Source organism: Lutra lutra, chromosome 17 (assembly GCF_902655055.1).
Source record: "Lutra lutra chromosome 17, mLutLut1.2, whole genome shotgun sequence".
In the NCBI taxonomy this organism is placed as follows: domain Eukaryota; kingdom Metazoa; phylum Chordata; class Mammalia; order Carnivora; family Mustelidae; genus Lutra; species Lutra lutra.
The window spans coordinates 8,672,903-8,689,363 of NC_062294.1; the positions used below are offsets into that span (position 1 = coordinate 8,672,903).

Consider the following 16,461-nt stretch of genomic DNA (forward strand, 5'->3'; position numbering starts at 1 on the left):
CCAACTTTGCTTTAACCTGAGTTTACACAGTACCCTGTTCCATTTTCAACGTCCTTCACTTCCCCAAGGTTCCAAAACAGACCGACTTCAGATGAGTTCTAGCTAAATAAACTCTTTCATCCAAACCCTGTAAGAGTTCACAATTGTTTTGACAGTGGTGCCCACTGGCCTCTTTGGATTGCCTGTGTGTACTGAGGAAATTAAGAGGGCATTTGGACCGGATGCCTTTTTCTCAGGGGCTAACGTGCATCTTTTTTTTCCATCTCACAGCTGAGGATGTGAGAAATGTCCAGTTCTCGAAGGAGAAGTCAGAGATGTGGAACGGAGCTGGGCCAGCTGGGACGGGGTGGGGCGCAGTTCTCCAGCGCATCTGTGCCCAGAGCCCCAGCCTGGGGCGGCCACATGTGGGCTCCATTCTTCTTGGACCAAATCTGTTTATCTTGCTGCCATCCTGAGATACCTTGACTGGCCTGTCTGTCCAGCTGAATCATTTAAAATATGCTACCAGGCTAATCAATGCTTCCCCAGGTCATCCTCAAATGTATCTTTAATTGCACTTGTTTTTTGAGGACGTGGGGAATGTTCTTTGTATCGTAAGGTTCAAACACATGGGAACGTGTGCCGGGGATGGCCACTGCCTTCACTTTCCTGCTGGAGGCTATAAACTTACATGGGACATTTTCCCCCTACAGCTTAGGGAATTGTGACGTGATCTGTCACAAGTTCTCACAGTCCGTACATTGGTTTTTAAAATTGGAAAACCATTTCTATGCAAGAAAGCAAATGTAATTGTCCAGATAACATAGGAAAAAATTAAATTCTGAACCTAAGCTTGGGGAAAAGAAGTTGAGGCTATGGATTTATTCAGTTTGCTTTCATTGGGGGCATATGTGTATTTCCAGGGGAAACACAAAATGAAGCACATTTTTAAAAAATCCCATTAATTCAACACAAAAATATCAGAAAAAAATCAGTGAGCTGAGAAGGGAGGGCCAGAGGGAGGAAGGAAGAAAGGAACAACAGAGTGAGGGAGAGAGGAAGAGAAGTTGGGAAGGCAGAAAGAACTGGGGGTGAATTGTGAGCCTACATTCTGGGCTTTTTCATTTCAGTACAGGAGCTCGTTGGTGGGCTAGGCAAACACCATCTGCCAGACACTGTGCCAAATACCGAGGACACAAAGGAGAATCAAGTAAACTATCCACATTTACCCCAACACTGAGATGTTACCTTGTCCTAACTCTAAGACATGAAGTGTCTTATATGTTTTACCCCCATCATATGTTTGGGGTTCTTTAGAAGATACCAGAAAACCACAACACCACTTGGAGAAATACTGCTTCTTCCGTCATTAGGGCACGAGATATGACTTATCGTTGGCAAAGCAGTGAGAACATAAACACCTTCGGGTGGTATTCCTTTTGAAAGCTTGGCTTGAAGCAATGATCAAATCCACATGATTCAAAAGGAAGAGATGTGCAGATCGCAATAAATCAGGCCGCAGGTCCCTATGACAGACAGCTGCTGAACGTAACTGAATGTTCTCCAGGATGGGGAATCGGGTTGTACAAAATGATAAACAGACAAAAGTTATCTGCCTTTGCTCAGTGGAAGGCTCTTCTCAGCATCAACAGATTGATGTAAAATGGTTAGGAGGGAGGTCTACAGGACAGATTACAACAAAGTGGCTTTGCTCCTGACACTCACTTCATGCAAAGAAGGAAACAATTAAAATACTGTGGAGAAAGCTGGGGTTTTCACTTCCCATAGAAGCTATACGAAATACCACCACCATAATTATCACCATGACCCATCTTTATTCACTCAGTGGTCAGGTTGTACTCTTCCTGGAGGCAGGATGGTGTGTGAACGCATGCACCATTATTTCTGCGTGGAGACTGCTGTCTGAAGCAGAAGATGGACATTGATCAAGGATCACATGAATAAGTGTGTAACTGCAAACTGGAACAAATGGTAAAAGCAAAAAGAACATGGCTACAAGAGAGCCCACAGCACCAGAAGCTACCCTGGCCAGGTGAGTCTGGGAGGGCACCTCAGAAGACATAACTTTCTGGTTCAGATCTTAAGGATCAGTAGGATGGTGCAGGGGAAAGAGTATCCCACGCAGAGGATGTGCAAATGCCCTGTGGTAGGTAGGAGTTGATGAATGGCGGTCAACTGAAGCACAGAAAATGAAAAGGACTGAAAAGAAAGAGTTGGATTACTATCTTAAAGGGAATGAGAAAATGTAAAGAGGGTTGGATGGTTAATACAATCAGATGGTGTTTTAAAAAGGGCAACAAGATGGGTGAGGGTTAGAGGGTCACCAGAATGGATGTGGGGAAGCCACGAGGGGTGTCTTATTTCCTGGGGCTGTGTGGCAGCTTAAAGTAAAAAGGAAATGGACTCTCTCAGAGCCTGGAGGCCATGAGCCTAAAATCAAGGTGTAGGAGAGGTTGGTCCCCTCCGGAGGCTCTGAGGGAGAACCTGCTCCGTGCCTCTCTCCTGGCTTCTGGCAATTAGCACTCTGTGTCTTGAAGGCACATCACTCCAGTCCCTGCCTCTGTCCTCGAATGGCTTTCTCTGTGTCTTCTCCCTTCCTGTCTCTATGATGACATGTAGAATCAGATTCGGGATCCTCCCAGTTAATGCAAAATGATTTCATTGAGACCCTTAGCTTAATGACATCTAAAAAGACCCTTTTTCTAAACAAGGTCCCATCCACAGTCTTGAGTAGACACACAGCTCATAACAGGTGCTACTTAGTTTAGGCTTTCATTGACAACTGAAAGACGTCTCCACTAATCTCCCTGTCCCCACAGCCAGCAACATCATCTTTGTGGGGAAAAAACCCAACCATATCATTCCTCTGATCATAAAACCTCTGTGGCTCCTCACTGCCCTTGGGGGAAGGGAAGGAAGTGGAGAGACCCTCTCTCCTCCCTCAGCAGCAGGAGGACAAGCTCCTCCCTATCGTGGGCTCTGCTCTCTTCACCTGCCAGCAGTGCCCCTGTGGTCTACATAAGGCTCATTTCCTAACCCGTTGGGGCGCCAGCCTTCCTGCCGGCTCCTCTCAGCCTCCCCTCATGCCTGTGTTTGATCAAAAGGTGGCTCCTCCCTCAGGAAGACACAGATTTAAGGAAGTGCGGGGTTTCCCTGCCCTTGACAATGTAGGAACTTCCTTAGGAAGTTCCCAGATGGAGGGTTCTGGGGCCTTGCCCCGATGGTGGCTTCATGGTCAATGGGCACATGTCCTGCACTCCGGGTCCTCCCTACGGTAGTGGGGGCTCACCGACCAGTTAGCTGCGAGAGCACAGGTGTACACACACGCGTGCGCACCCACACACACACACCCCCAGTGTGAATTCAGGTCGGGAACCTGCAGCCTGTCTGGAGGGGCCGTTTCGGTGTTTCCGATTTGGGGGCGTTGCTCGCGATGAGGAGGGCCAGCACTCACAGCCTCCCCCAGGCGTGCCCTCAAAAACCAAAAACCAAAAAAACCAAAAACCGAGACGTAATTCACATGCCATAGAAATCATTCTTTGAACAATTCAGGAGTTTCTACCGCATTCATAAGGTTGCGCAAGAACACCACTACCTCATTCCAGGACATTCTCGTCACCCCCCAAAGAAACGCCATTTCCACGAGCAGTCGCTCCCTCTCTCCCCCTTGCCCCAGCCCCTGGCGACTAGTCAGCTCTCTGCTCACGGGTTTGCCTACGCTGGACCCTTCCTCGCCCACGCAGAATCACGTAACATACGGCCTCTTGCGTCTGGCTTACTGGATTCAGCATGGGGTCCCCGCGGCTCATCTGTGATGCGGCGTGCGCCGGGAATTCCTCCTTCCTATTGCCGTGGCTTTTAACGCGCCCCTTCTTGCATATGCGCCAGATGGTCGCTGGCCTTCCCAGGCCGCACAGGAGGCTGCGCTCCGAGCGCCCAGTGCCGCAGCCAGCAGTCACGCTGGACACGCGCGAGCACTCTGGGATGAGCGTTCCGTCCCGCTCCTTTGGCCTCTGGAACCCCGAAGCGCCACTGAGTAAGTTACTCAAGGAAATCACGCACATGCCTCATCTCCCCCGGAGCTTATACTGAGAGAATGCTAGAGTCTGATGGGTGCTCTATAAAGCGTTCTGGATCCAACAGAGAAATGCGATGCATAAACGCAAAGAGAGAACAGTAATTCTTGGATTACACTGCTCGGGAGGCTTCAAGAAGATGGACGGTCGTGTTCCTACCCGATTGCTTTCAAGCTTTCTGCTAGGTCACGTGTGTGCCATGTATCTAATGAAAAAAGCCCCCGGGTCATACTCCCTCTCCTTAAACTGAATGCGTAGTTGAACAGGATTGTTGTCGCGGGGATTATTGTGGTTATCGCAGGGGTTATCGTTCCTTTTTCAGTTAAGTCAACAGCGCCCAGCGCTTGCTATCTACCAGGCACGGTGCTAACCTCTTTATTTAGATCATCCCAATTAATCCTCCAAAACCCCCCTAAGCCACAGGTATTACAATCAGATGCATTTTTTCAGATGAGGAAATTGATGCTCAGGGAAGGGAAATACCTCGGGGGAAGGTCACAAAGCGAGCGAGTGCAGGGCAGGGGCTGTGTCTCCGGAGCCTGCCCCGCCGCGTCTCTTCCACGCAGGCCCCTGTAGGCTTCTGAGAAAAGCCGCTGACATGTGCCGCCCCAGTTCCGGGTTTGGTGGCGGGGTGGGGTGAGGGCGGGTGGGGGCGGGGCGGGGGCTGCTGCCTCTGCTTGCCGCCCCCCCCCCACCCCGCCTTGGGCCCCAGCCCCTCACATCAGTGCTTACTCTCTGGCATCAATCAGCCCCCCAATTACATGAATGCCGCAGCCACGAACACTTGTAATTAAAACTGGGACTGACATCCTGAAAGTGTGTTCCCTTCCCCATCCCTCTTTGTCCTGCAAAGATATTATTGGAAAGAGAAGGAACAATCGTCGGGAACATACGCTTTCGGAATATAATGCGACTCAGCTCCTAGGAGGAAAGGCTGTAACAGGACGCTGGGACAAATTTAAAGCAGACAGCTTTATTTACTAGCTACGGGGGCATGTCCAAGAAATCATAGATAAGTCAACAGGCCTGATACCGATCGGGGCTGCTGTGGGGCAGATTGCCAGAAGGTTCTCTCCCCCCCCCCCCCCCCCCCCCCGCCTCGGCCCCCCTCCCAGGCAGCAGAGTGTCCCAGACAGTTGCCATCTGAGCGCACCGGAAACGGAGGCCAGCCTGAAGCTCCAACCCTCATACTTGTGACTGTCCCCTCCCTGTCCTCCCCTGCTCATTCTCTGGCAAAAGCTGAGTGCTCCGTGCTCCTTGGCACTCAAGGCTCCCCCTGCCCGGAGGACACCTGCCACCTGCCACCCTCTCTGTCTCTGCCTCTCCCCTCCCGCTCATCTGTCACAGCTGGTCAGTAGCAACGGACTGTGGACGAAGCGCCCACTGTGTACCTGCGGTGAGACCCGGACACGCGCATTTGTTCTCGGAGAACGGGGGGCCGCAGGTGCTGGCGCTGTCCCCGGGTGCTTCCGGCTCAGGTAACCTCGTCCTGCCCCTTTGTGCTAACGTGTCTTGCCAGGTTCTGCTGCCGCTGTTACCACGACACCAGCGCACGCTGGGGCAGGGTCCTTCCTGTGAGCATCTGTGGGCGCAGCTCTAGAGAGAGGGTGTCCCAGGCCGGACAGAATATCGCATCTTTATTTTGCCGACCCCACCTGGAATGCACCGCTTCCCTCATGCGGGCAACAACCCGCCATGCGAGCCATCTGTGAGTTTGTCACGGCAGAAATCACGGATATTTTCATATGACACAGGGGTTGCAGCTGATACCTCAAAATATCATTTTCAACCACTACTTTGATAATTAGCAGTTAATGGACCCACCACTAGATGAGTTATTTAACAGGTTAATTAGGAAGAACATATATTATTAGATCACATGTTTGAATATTTGGATGGCTATATTTCAATATAATTGGTTTCCTTTGTGATCCTATGTATTTTTTTTTGAATATTTTATTTATTCATTTGAGGGGCAGGGGGAAGGCAGAGTGAGAGGGAGAAGCAGACTCCCCGCTGAGCAGGGAGCCCAATGCAGGACCAGGAGATCAGGACCTCAGCTGAAGGCAGACACTTAACCATCTGAGCCACTCAGGCACCCCTGATCGTATGTATTTTATATTATATATTTAAAAACATTAGCGCCCGGCTAGCTCAGTCGGTAGAGCATGAGACTCTTAAAAACATTATTCTGGGGAAAAAAATAAAAACATTATTTGGAGGAGCAGTCTACAGGTCCCACTAGGGGCCCAAGGTTGTCTGCAGCTCAAAGAAGTGCAGAGCCCTGAACAGAGTGTGAGCTTCTCCAGAGCAGGGATCGCGCGCCCCTCGCCAGCTATGACTGCCCAGCGTGGCACCCAGAGACTCATAAATGTGTCGACTGAAGGAAGTCAAAGTGCCCGAAAGCCGATTCTACTGCACACAGATGTGGAGGATGCCTTTTCATTGTCCTTACAAACATGGCATTCACTCCTTCCTTCCTTCCTTCCTTCCTTCCTTCCTTCCTTCCTTCCATCCACCCTTCCTTCCAAGTGTACAACAAACACCTTCTATGTGCCAAGCACTGGACCGACATTAGAGACACAACTTTGAACCGAACGATAGCAACAAAAAAATCCAAACACTACATCTCCTGCTCTCCCTGAGAACAAAGTTCTGAAGCTTCTGTATCCCCTTGGTCTGCTCTCCTTGCAAACAACTTGGGGTGACCTATTTAGTTACCCACCATTTGATGTCAAAAATCCCCGTAGTGGGGCGCCTGGGTGGCTCAGTGGGTTAAAGCCTCTGCCTTCAGCTCGGGTCATGGTCCCAGAGTTCTGGGATCGAGTCCCACATCGGGCTCTCTGCTCAGCAGGGAGCCTGCTTCCCCCTCTATCTCTGCCTGCCTCTCTGCCTACTTGTGATCTCTGTGTCAAATAAATAAATAAAATCTTAAAAAAAAATCCCCTTAGCTCCTTGTCAAGCTAAGCTCATTAACATATTCCTTCACTTAAAAAAAAAAATCTAAAAACAGCAGGCTACCTGCTTTCTGTACGTTTGTGTTAGAATTAAATACACCAAACCCAAAGGTGGCCACTTATTTTCAGAGAGATTCCAAAATGGTGGCACAAAGAAGGATCTACTTGGCGTGTGGGGAGATGCATGAATTTAGGCATGGACACCCCTCCTTCATATCTGCATAGAGCTTCCCATTACAGCACTTCCCCACCCCCACCATTTTTTGGCCTCTTAATATAATTATCTCATTTGCCTGGGTGTCCTATCTCTCTCTATACCCAGCACACTACAACAATGATTTGCTAACGCAAAGGATGATAACAGTAAGTAGCATTTATAGATGAGTTTCTACATGGCTGGCCTATCTTTTCATGTTACACCTGTGTCACTGGTGCATGCAATCCTCCTCATTACCCTACAGAGGGCCTGATCACCTCTACTTTACAGATGAAGAAACTGAGGCGCAAAAAATTAAGTTACTGCTCACTGTAACACAGCTAGCAGGCGGTGGGTGTTCATCCACTGACCAGTGAGTGTTGACTGCTGCATATAAGAATGGCTGACCTCTGGTCATGTCTCAGACAAGAAATGTGAGAAACTGGTTGCTTTCTTCAGCGGGGGTCAGTAGAGAAGTGTCAGGCTAACCAGCCTTGACCAAGTGCTTGGTATAGACACAGCTGCCCAGTGAGTTAAATAACTTATTTAAATACCCTCATTAGATAGGGGAGAGAACATTCAGGATCAGAGAGGTTGCCTAACTTGCCTAAAATCACCTGCTAGTGATGAGGCTGTGTTTCAAATCCGATACAGAAGTAAAAGTCAAGCCTTCTACTTTTTTTTTTTTTCCTTTTTCCTTTTATTTGACCACTGACCAGGAGCTCAAGTCTGCCCTTCAGTGTACCTGCAATACATCACACCCTCAGAGAATCCAGAGTGCTCCTTGCGAATCCAATGTACTCAGGCAGCTCACAGATAAGGAGAATACCAGCTTGCCTACTTTTTTGGGTTCTTTTCCTCCCCCCTCAAAAGGAGCTATTTGGAGTCTTGTGCATTCCAACTTTTGATTTGAATATTTCCATCCCCCTATTGCATAATGAATCACTGCCCTTGGGTCTATGGGGAACAGAAAATGCAAAGCACTGTATGTAGCATATAACCGTTTGCTGGAACTAGGAAAAGACCCTGGTTTATAGCTCTATAGAATCAATCACTTTCTGGTTGATTTCATGTGGAGGAGGCAGCCACCATTGATTGGGTGAGCATTATATATTTGAAACAATCTCTTTGGCTTTGAAATGGTGGTGTCTTATAGACATGACCTCAATTCTGACAATTATCTATTTAATTGGATCAATACAGACAGCCCACTCCCCCAAACCACTGATTCAATTAATCAGACCATTGTCAAATCTCTTCTTCTCTTGGGTTCTATGTAGACACAGACCAAGTGGCAATTTCTCCCAAGACAGGCGTGGACGTCAATAATCTGCTTTTGGATAAAGTATCTGATCACTCACAAATTATACAAATCACATCGATTGCCGACGAATCATAATGTTTACGGAGCACTATTTGGCTTTAGCTTCAGAGCATGACTAGGTATTTAATTAACAACCGTCAGGTATAATTTACACCACTACAATGGCCAGAAAATGGCTGATCGTTGATTTTACATAGTAGAGCAAATACTCTGAGACTAGCCTTGGTGTGGGCCAGATAAATGGGGGCTCAGTGACAGACAAGGAAATCAAATTGCTTTACCAGGTTTAACCCAGAAGGCGATGGTACCTCCACCTCCCAGGAAGAATTGACTTCCTTTTGCCCTCATCGCCAGTAAACCACGTAAGTGATTTTGTTTCCCTTTTTGCTTTGACTACCAGGAAACTCAGAGTCAAGTCTTCAGTCCAGGTGCATAATCTTTTCAGATACTGCAGCCTGCAAATATGTGTTTCATTGTTATTTTTGCCTGGTTTTCATTTTTATGGATATTTTACTACTTCTTTGCTTATTAGCCCCCTTGGCCAGGCTGTAGCACACTATGTCTCACAGGCCAAATCCAGCTCACCAACCTGTTTATGTATAACTACCAATGATTTACTCTGCAAATAAGGGCTGGGGACATCCAAATTAAAACTAGCAATCACGCAAAGACCCAAAGGCTTTTACAGAAGGGCTTTAAAAAAAAAATTAAAAGAAGAACATGAAAATCAAATTTCAGTGCCCATAAGTAAAGTTTTATTGGGAGGTGCCTGGGTGGCTCAGTGGGTTAAGCCTCTGCCTTCAGCTCAGGTCGTGATCTCAGGGTCCTGGGATCGAGCCCTGCATCAGACTCCCTGCTCATCAGGGAGCCTGCTTCCCCCCCTCTCTCTGCCTACTTGTGATCTCTCTCTCTCCGTCAAATAAATAAATAAAATCTTTAAAAAAATAAAGTTTTTCTGGGACACAGCCTTGCTCACTAATTTATGTGTTGTATAGAACTGTTTTTATACTTCAAGGCTGAGTAGTTTCAACAAATACCATATGGCCTGGCAAGCCTGAAACATTTACTCTCTAGCCCTTTATAGAAACAGTTTGCTGATTCCAGCTCTAGGCCAACTCCAGTTTTTGTGGACTAAGGCACAGGATGCATGGATGGACCCCTAACATAGATAACATAGAAGCAAATGATCTAGCCTACAGGAAATGCTGGAGTCTATAGCGTTCTTTCCAGTGAAGCTTCGGGAGTAACACCCACCAGGGCCTGATCCAAACTCCACATTTCTAAGACAAAGTGCCACTTTAGAAGAAACATACAACCCACCGTATCCATTTTCAAGGTACCAAAGGTAGCTGTTTTGGTTACTCCAAATGTCGAAAGGAAGGTGACAGACCCACTACTCCAGAAGGCACATGTGTCAACCAGGGATTCCTTGGGATAGAGGCAGGCTCGGCATGAGGTTGGATGGACACAGGCTTAGAGGTGGAAGCACCGATTTTGGAACAGACAAAATAGTCAGACGATGAGAAAAGATACAAAGATGGGAACTGGGGACTCCATAAAAATCCAGGTCACAGGACCTGAATCTTCTTCAAGAAGCAGGAGGTGAGGGGCACCTGGGTGGCTCAGTTGGTTGGGCGACTGCCTTCGGCTCGGGTCGTGATCCTGGAGTCCCAGGATTGAGTCCCACATCGGGCTCCCTGCTCAGCAGGAAGTCTGCTTCTCCTGCTGACTTCTCTTCTCTCATGCTCTCTCTCTTTCATTGTCTCTCTCTGCCTCTCAAATAAATAAATAAAATATTTAAAAAAAAAAAAAAGAAAGAAGCAGGAGGTGAAGCCATCTTCTAAGAGAGACTGGTCGGGCCAAGATGGACCTGGGGACCTGGGAAGAGGGAAGTTCAGAGAGGGGAGTTCTTGCTCATGGGAAAGAGAGTGACCACGAGATGCACCGGCGCTTTTCTCCAGGGGGAAGGCAGCATTGAACAGGGGATTGAACAGCAGTTTCAATCAAAATGGATGGGGAGAATCTCTAATGACATTTCATTACCCCCCATCGCGATAGGGGCTGTTATAGAAACCCTCAGTCTCTGCCTTCCTCTCTCAACCTTCCTCTCAACCATTCAGGGCCTGCCGGATGTAATTGTTAACTTAATCAGAAGACTAAAAAGACAGCCTGGAAGAGAGAGAAATCTGGCCGTGTGCTGTGTTTCCAGCTCTTGCTAGAGATGACAGAACCGAACCCAACCAGCAGCCCCTGAGCTGAGACAGGCTTTTTCCCGGAGGCACCTTCCCAATCCATCTACTGTGGCGTTTCTCTCGGAAAAGTGACTGCTCATTGGAAGGGAAAGAAATCGAGACGTTAATGTTTATGGAGGACCTATTATGTACGAGGTACTTGGGTTAACTCTCGAACCTGTAAAGCCACTTGAAAGGAGAATACTGTTATTAATTTACAAAAAAAAAAAAAAATTTTTTTTTCAAGGAAAACCAGAGAAGTTGCTGAAGATCACACAGCTGGGAAAAACTGATAAAATTGGAATTTTGCAGCCAAAGTTTGACTCCAAGGTTTGCTTTTCTCCCTCAGCTGGAAGGCCCATGAAGTCAGGCACCTTATGTGAGTCATTCCCTATTCCATGTCTAGGGCCTAAGCCTATATTCAGAATCTAATAGAAACCCAGGGAAAGCATTCCATACTGCGACAATCCAATGGCAAGTTGTAGACAAGTGGACAGAAGCGTCCGGTGGCCTCTTACATATCAACATGTTGGGGACAGAGGTCCTGGATGACAGTAAGTGGGAGAGGAAGCTCCTAGCCTGTCATGCTTGGTCATCAGTTCTCCGCCTTTCTGTCTCGGATCACTCGAGGGTGACTTTGCTACGTAAATCTTTCTCCTGGTTTTCGTGGACCACTACAACTTCTTCCTAGGTGCGACCATGGCTGCTCACTAAATAAATGTTTCCTGGAACAGTCGGTGCAAATAAGTACTTGTAAAAGAGAACTGGGCACATGCACACTGTACAAAAGGAAGAAACAGAAAGGAAGGAAAGTATAACTGGGAGCCTCGGAGTCAGTCAAAACTGGATTGGATCCACTTCCTCCATGTGCATTCATGGGAAAGTGACTTAACTTTGGTGCCTTACTTTTCTTAGAATTAGGACAATCGTGTCCCCTTTGAAGGAATGTCACAAAGCGCCATCAGTGAAGTATGCAAAGTCTCGGGAATTCAGTTGGGAATTGCTCAAAAAGCAGTGGCTGGGAATCGGATGGTTTTTGCCAAGTCGGGGATTCTCCAGGTGAAAGCATCTGGGGGACTGAAAATCTTAAAAGGATTTGCAGCAACTGCCAGATTCCCTGAACCAAATGTAGCAACATTTACATTTTTTCATACCATGGAAAATTGAGGGATGATCCAGGAAAACATAGACATCTTGAGAAAATTTAAGGGCTCCAAAGTGTTTTTCCATTCAGGGACAATAGAAAACAGGAAAGCATTAATAATGTCTCAGTGCCCGGCTGCTAGCGGAACCCTCCCCAGGAAAGGATCTTTTGGTATAAATCACGACTCGGGCACAGCGTTCTCCAGACTGATGTGTCATAACAACCCCTCCCACGACCGCCACCTCGGGAAGATGTTGAAAACCTTTCAAACTTGACAAAACCCAGGGCCTTCCTTAAACAGGACCATCCCTTCCCAGAAAGAGCCCTCGCTGCATGCCAGCTCTAAGACCCAACTCCAGCTGAATCCTGGCGATGCAGGCTACAGCTCTGCTCCCCAGCCACTCTCAGAGATTGACATTCTCTACGTCACTGCCCGAGAAGCACACCGCAGGCCAGCTGACAAAGGGAAGAGAGGAGAAGTCCTGGCAGATTGTGAGGCATCCTCCTCTCCTCTCTGGGGAGGAGGTGTTTCTGGTGCTCATGTCAGCAGACCCAGAAGCCAAAGGAGAAATATATGATTGCAAACCCTGGGAGGGAGGCAGTGCGAGAACGAGAAAGAGAGTAGAGAGGACCCCAGCCTTCCCCAGGTAGTGGCAATTTGGATAAAAGAAAAATAGGAAGAGATAAGCTAGTAACAGTAGCAAATGAACCTGCGATTGCTTCGATTCTGGGAACTCCCATCTGATCTCAGATCGCATCTCCAAGTAAACTTGGGCGGATTTGTGCATCTTGTGAGGCAAACCCAGCTCTGTGGGTAGAGGGGACCCAGTGGCTTGCTGCAAGATTTAATCCTTTGTGGTTGGGCTGAGAGGGGTGGGTCCAGGAGGAAACCCCTATAATAAGCAATGTCCCTGGTCATCAGTGAGTGCACGTGTGTGATGCCCTGGTCACAGATGCCTGGACTTTGAGTTATTTCATGGAAGACTTGTGTTTGATTCAAGAAAAGCACATAGAAGAAGAGGAAAGAAAAAAAAAAAAGCCCACATAAGCGGTATTAGAATGAGGAGGGACAGGATGGGGGTGGGAGTGGGTCTCTGGGATCCGACAGATCAGAGCCCCACTCCCCCCTCCCCACCAGAGCATGCAGGTGTAACAGACCCCTCTGAGGAAAGGCTGGCATGTGGCTCAGAGGTGATGCACGGAGAAGGGAGAGGCCCCGCCCACAGCAAGTCCCACTGGCCAGCGCTGGCCAGGAGCCACATGGAAGCCTGCTGTCCCCGCTGCCAGCCCAGGTTGCTTCTCAAACAGTAGCCAGAAGGGTCCCCGAACTCCTCCCAAAGGGCCAAGGTCATGAGGCCAGGATGATAGTCAAGAAACAGTTCTGGGTGAAGGGGAACAGAGGGGTGTGAAAACCGAATGCAGTGTGCCTCTCAGCTGGGCTCTGAATCAAACCGGATCGGAAGCTATAGGGGATGGGTGGGGGACAGTCGCAGAAAGCCGAATACAGACTGCGTTAGATATTACTGGGATAGTGTCGGTGTTCTGGGGCGCAAGATAATGGCATTGTGGGTGTGCAATTGTTATGTGGATGGATGTGTCCACTCTTAGGAGATGCCTGCCGGGGAGTGTTGAGGTCAAGTATTATGGAAATCTGCAACTTTTAGATGCTTTGAAGAAAGGTGTGTATATACACAAAATACATAACCATACATAGCGGTTATAAAGATGCAACACCCTACATGTAAAGTTGTACAAAGACATATTAACGTATTGAGAGAAGAGAGGATCACAAGCTGACCCGATGGCGGTACTCGGAGGAGCTCTCACAAGGCTCCATCTGTTTCCCGCAGGGCAGAAGCCTGGCCCCTCTGCCTCCACCTCCCCAACTCCTGCCAGAAGACCGACCTCCAGCCCTGCAGTCCACTTCCTCTGGAGAACCTCAGCTTCCCTGTCCCCTCTGCCAGGAAGCCTCCTCCCAGGCACCTGCAGGGTCCCCACCCACCCGCAGCCGCCACCCAGACCTCCCTTGGGTCCCTGCCCTGACCAGCCAGTGAACAAACACAAGGCTGGCTCCTCCTGGCTTGCTTCATTTCTCTCTACCGTCTCCTGCTTGTGGCTGGTCTGCTGCTTTGTCCCGCCTACCCGAGGTGGGTGTTTTATCTCCTTTGTTCTCTGGAGGATCCCCTGGCTGGGAGCATTCCCTGCTGTCCTCTCAGATCCATCCCAGACCCTTTTATGGGGCCAGGCCTGTGGGTCTCTGGGTGAAGACCGTGTCCTCCCAGATGCCGCACTGAGTTAAAGCCCTGGTCGCTGCCTGTGCCCCAATGCTGGGGGGATCCCCTGTCTCAGCACAAGCTGCTCTCTGATGCCGGGGTCCCTCTCTTCCTGGGCATTCTTCTCACCTCTGAGTGTCCAGTTCCTCACACAACAGGTGCTCAGTAGAGCCTCGGAAGGAAGCCAGACTCATAAGCACCCATGTGCTTCGTGGCTAGATAGACTGACGGATGGATGGACTGATTTAGTGTAGGCATCAGTAAGGTACAGAGGAAACATAAGAGGCTTTTAAGGACAAAAAACAAGAACAGACAGCCGGCTCAGCCTTTTCAGGGAGAAAAGCTTGCTTAATACTCAGCATGCTCAAGACCCCATCGTTCTTTGGTTCCATTTTCTTCTGAAGAGGACAGTGAGGTTCAGAGAGGCTCAATGCCTTGCCCAAGGTCATATGTTAGACAAATGATCAAACTCCTCTCTTAACCTGAGTAACGCTAGAGCTCAATCCGTTCATGCCTCATTTTCTCCAACAACCTTCGCAAGTCGAGGTCACAACTCCCCTGCTAGGACAGTCTCCCGTGTATCCCTCCTTCACAGCTGTGCCCTAGTTGTAACAGCACATGTCTTTGCATGGCTATCTGATTGATGGCTAGCATGAAAGCCCCCGGGGGCAGGCCCTGTGTTTCCTTACAGCTCATCATGCTTTGCCAGCTCCTGGCACCGTTCTTAGGACCCAGTTAGAGACCCGTGTATATCTGCATGTTTGGGTACTGGAGCCAGAGCACCACGGAGCAGCAGCCCAGCCACGGGGATTGTGGAAGCCCCCATTTACCTGCAAAGAGCAGGACAAGCTTCCAGGCTTTGAGCTCAAATTCCTTACAACATTAAAGCGCACCGGTGCTCACATCACACCCCTGCTTCCCTTAAGCAGCTCCAAATAGTCCACGTAGTGAGTGGGCCTTTCCAGCAGGTAAGGTGATCACCTCCTCAATCTGGGAGAGCAAGGTGGCTCCGGACACCTACCATCCTCTCGGCTAGTTACGCTGATTGCTCTAAACAGTATGAGATGTGTTTGTGATCAAGTAAAAATGTGTTTAACGAGGAATAAATCTGACCCTGAATCAGGGTGATTGCATTAGCATCACGGGGCTGACTCAACACCTGGCCACGTCATTCCATTTTTAGAAGGTCATGGACATTTTTAGCTTGCCTTTTTGTGCACGTGCTGCTCATTGTACAAATAATGGCTCCATTGAAAGACACTGGCGCCTGTTCAGTTCCTCTCTGCTCTGTGGATGCAGGTGGAGCTGGAGAAGCTGGAGGACAAAGCCTGGGACAGGTACAGCTACCTGCGCTTCTCCAGAGGCAGCAAACAGCAAGGTCAGCGCCTTCAGATGAAGGCTGGGGGATGCGTGTGTGATGGTGGCACAGTCTGGGGTTGGAAGCATGGACTCCTGAGCCCATGGGCCTAGACCTGAATCCCAATTCTGCCCTTCTGTGACCTTGGGAAAGTTGCATCATAATATCTAAGTCTCACTTTCAACATCTGTGAAGTAGAAATTTCACAGACCAGGGTTGGCAGGATTCCAAGATGGCCTCCAAGATTCCCACCTCCTAAGATGTACACCCTCAGAGTTCCCGTGAGTGTGGACAGGATCTAGGAATGTTATGGGATGGCTTGCTCCCACAATTGGATTGACCTGCCTGAAAAGGAAGAGATTCTGTACTTGTAATTAAGGTCCCCAAGTGGCTAGCTTTGAGTCAATCAAAAGAGAGATGACCTTGGGTGGACCTTACCTAATCAGGTGAACCCCTTAAAGGAAACGGGCCCTCCCTGAGGAGAGACGTTCAGATTCTCCCGTGTTGTGGAAGGTGCAAATGTTGTGACAGCATCTATGGAAAAGGTCACATGGCCAGAAGCTGGGGACATCCCCTAGGAGCTGACAGCAGTCTCCAGCCAACAGCCGGCATGAAAATGCACATCACAGCCCTATCGTCACAAAGAAATGACTTCTGTCAACAACCACAACCTCTGAGAAGACCCCAGCCCTGGCCGACACTTGGATTTCCACCTGCTGAGACCGTGAGGGGAAGACACAGCTAGGCAGCCCTGCACCTCTGGCCTGCGGGACTACTGGATAATGTATACGTGTTTTAACTTTGTTGAGTGGCAACAGGTAGATAATACCCCACAAGTGACGAGCTCCTAAGGTTCTTGGGAGAATCGTCCCACATACAGAGTGCTTGGTAAAGCCTTGGTAA

The 16,461-nt window shown here is 48.9% G+C and overlaps 1 protein-coding gene across 5 annotated transcripts in view; it reads right to left on the reverse strand.

Moving 5' to 3' along the window:
* The window catches only part of WWOX (WW domain containing oxidoreductase), a 944,020-nt gene that overhangs the window by 159,715 nt on the left and 767,844 nt on the right, over nt 1-16,461 (reverse strand). The window lies entirely within an intron of this gene.